This window comes from Leucopleurus acutus (assembly GCF_964270905.1).
Source record: "Leucopleurus acutus genome assembly, chromosome: 5".
In the NCBI taxonomy this organism is placed as follows: domain Eukaryota; kingdom Metazoa; phylum Chordata; class Mammalia; order Artiodactyla; family Delphinidae; genus Leucopleurus; species Leucopleurus acutus.
Genome location: NC_139147.1, coordinates 2,757,418 through 2,761,075, shown reverse-complemented (window position 1 = coordinate 2,761,075; position 3,658 = coordinate 2,757,418).

The following is a 3,658-nucleotide window of genomic DNA, read 5'->3' as shown; positions in this document are numbered from 1 at the left end:
TCTGCTTATGTGAACATTACACACATGCAGGCTCTCCTTGTATTTGCGGATCCCGCGTTTGAGGATGTCTCCCGCGTTAGGTGCCCAGGCCGCCACACCACAGAACCACGCACGAGTGGCTTAAACAACAGAAATTATTCCTCAGTCTGGACTCTGGAAACCATGATCCGGGTGTGGGCAGGGCTGGAACCCCTGAGGCCTCTCCCTGTTGGCGTGTAGACGCCGTCTTCTCCTGTGTCCTCACATGGTGTTTCATGTGTTTGGGGACCCCTGGTGTCTCTTCCCCCCTTATAAGGACACCAGCCCCCCTGTAGAAAGTCTTCCCCTGTGTGTGTCTGGGTCCTCATGTCCTCTTTTCATAAGGACACCATCAGATTCGACTAGGACCCACCCTAGCAGCCTGATTTTAGCTTGATCACCTCTTTAAAAGACCCCTCTGCGAGTAAGTTCACATTCTGAGTACTGGGGGTTGGGACTTCAACATAAGAATTTGGGGGGGACACAATTCAGTCCATAATATCTGCTCTGTGAAATCTGACCTCAAATCCACGCTCACGGCCGTTTTCACAGTCATTCACTGAGCAGAGCGGCAGAGGTGAAATATCTGAGTGGCCGGACGTGCACGTCCCCAGCCGAGGGTGACAGGGCGGCTCCGCCTGCTTGTTTCAGCTCGTGCTGCAACCAGCGTCCTTTCCAGGGTCTGTTTAGTATCCCGTTTCCCAATTTTTCTGCTTTTTGTGGCTTCACTGTATACATGGCCCCAAGCACAGCGGGAAGGGCTGTCTAGCGTCCCAAGTGCAGGAGGGCTGGGATGTGCCTCCCCGGAGAAAACATGTGTCAGGTGAGCTTCGCTACAGGAGTGAGTTATGGGGCTGCTGGCGTGTGTTCAGTGTCAATGAATCAACCACACGTGTGACATTAGCTGTGTTTGTACAGAAACACACACCAAAGAAGCTCACGTATTGATCGGCGAAGATGTTGCCCACGCAGCGATCGATGAAGATTCTGTTGCCCACGTGGTGACTGATGAAAATGTTGTGACCAGAGGCTGGTAGGACCTGACCCGTGTTTCCCTGGGAGAAATGGCTCAGTAGTTACCAGTTCACTGCTCACGGCAACCTTATAGGACATCACTCCCTCCAATAAGGAAAACGGACTGTATTATTATGTAGAGATTGCTCAGACCTCAGACTAACAGAAGAGGAGGCGTATTTTCCACCTGCATGATTAGAACGGACTTTTGGGTGGTTGTTATTGTTTTAAATCTCTGCAGATGCAGACAGCGCACCCCTTAGCACATGGCCGTGAATTCAAGGAGGAACCCAGGCCCGGAGGAAAAGGGTCTTGTTTTCCGAGAATCCAGGGTGGGAGGGTCTGGGCTGTGTGGGGTCAGGTGTGAGGCAGGGTGAGTTCACACAGGTGAGCTGGAAACAGCCGGTCGCCCATCACTCCATCCCGCATCACCTCTCATCCCTGTGGCCACTTCGCAGAGCTCTGGACCGCCTGCCATGGCGCGTGTGAGCCACAGGTTTGGCCGATAGGCGAGATCAGCAAACCGGAGAGGAAGTTGGAAGGGCTCAGACACCTGACGGAGATGTAAGTTGACCCGAACGAGGTGGTGGCTCTGAGTGATGTGAGCTCGTGTTGGCCGTTAGTGGTGGGCATTTCCTGAGTGGAGGGTCCCTCCAACTGCCCCGAGGGAGGGCGCCTGTCATCACAGTGCTTCCCTCCCTGCAGCGCGTGGTTAATGGCCTCCCCACCCTGATTCCAGAACCAGTGAATGTGTCACCTTACATGGCAAGGGGGGAAATAAGGTTCCTTAAAGAGCACACCGTAAGGCTGGGGGAGTGATCCTGGATTCCCCGGGTGGGCTCAGTAATCATAGGGTCCTTACTGGAGGGAGGCAGAGGGGGGCAGCCAGAGGGATGTGATGTGACGGCTGCCTTGGAAGACAGAGGAAAGGAACATGGGTCAAGGGATGGGCAGCCTCTGGAAGCTGGAGAAAGCAAGAAATGGAGTCTCCCCTGGAGCCTGCAGGAGGGACCAGCCCTGCCGACAGCTTGATTTGAGCCCAGTGAGACCCACTGGGACTTCTGACCTCCGAACTACAAGGTAATACATTTGTGTTGTTTTCAGCCGCCAAGTTTGCGGTCTTTTGTTACAGCAGCTGCAGGAAACTGGTACAGCACCGTCATCTTGGGTTGGAAAGGTCCCCGAGGGCTCTGCGGCCATCCTGGGCCCCCTGTCCGGGGCCTGCGTGGTTGGGTTTGCCACCTTGGTGCTGGCTCACTCTGAAGGCCAGCTCTGGGCTCCCGCTGGCTGCAGCCCACGGGTCGGGGGCATGGGTGAGTGCCTGGGCATCCCTACGTGTCTGAAGGACCTTGGCGGACCCTCAGCTACCCTGGGCCATGCATCCCCTGGGCCGAGGTTGTACCCCGCCCCTGCCTGCAGACCCAGCGTGTCTGAAGGACCACATGGACAGCCAGGTGCAGGGTGAGAACATACCAAGTGTCAGAGGGACCAAACGCAGTCATCAGGGTACGTCACATCTTAATGTGATGTTTAAACAAATCAAAATGGGTGCAAAAGTCCATGATGAGCAAAATATCAAATTGTACATAAAGACAGGACCCTTACTGCTGCCTCTGCCTTCTGTCTGCAGCTTCAGTGTGGCCCTGGCCCGCACTGACCATGTGCCTGGCCCAGCCGGACCCTCTCCTCAGCAGCCAGCTGGATGCCTGTGCCCCTTCCTCCCCCTGTCCCACGCCCAGGAGCAGGCAGCCCATGCTGTGTGGGGTCGCCCACAGCCCTGCCCATTCCCCGGTTGACCCCCAGCCTGGGTGGCAGCCTGCGCTAGAGCCCCCTCCCCTTCCTCCATGCTAAGTGACCTGTTTAACCCTTCTATACCCCCCTTTCCCTCTCTATGAAGTGGGGGAGATTTGGCACCTACATGCCATTTAGGGCGGCTGCAAGGAACCATGAGGTCACCATCAGTGTGGGCTCAGGCAGGCCTGGGGCAGGGAGAGTGCCCTCCACCCCTCAGAGTATTGATTATCTGCCCCCTAGTTTGGCCCTTGTTGCCTGACACCCTAGGGAATTACCTGCCGAAATCGTAGACTTGCAGGGCAGAGGTTGGCATTTCCAGTTTTTTCTGGGCCCTTTACCACTGGCTGGATGCACATCACAGGTGCTCAGAAAGGCAGGGAGGTGGGCTTTGATACTGTGCACCGCTAGTTAGGGAGGGGCTGTGTGAGGGAGGCGCCAAAATTCCCACTTTTGACACCAGTTGCTTCTTAGGTGTGTGAGACAAGATCCTACTTGGGTACAGGGTGAGCACTCTTTCCTGGCCCACTAAGCCCAGGGCTTGCAGGTAAATTTGCAAAGATCCTGAGAGCTTTGAAGATGCACTGACCCCACAAACAGGAGGTGGACGCTGGTCAGAAGCTGCACGAGGACCTGGGGAGACGCAGGGTGAGTTAGAAGCATCTCACCGTCTGGACTGTGCATGAAAAAGCTGGCTCGGGTGGGGCGTGGGTCCGGCACCCTCCTGTGCTGCGGGTGTGGAGGGGCTGGTGGGTTAGTGCAAGGCTCCCGGAGGCCAAGCCACTGAAAAGTATGAAAGCCTTAAAGCCAGGAGTGCCCCAGCTGTGGCCGGTCC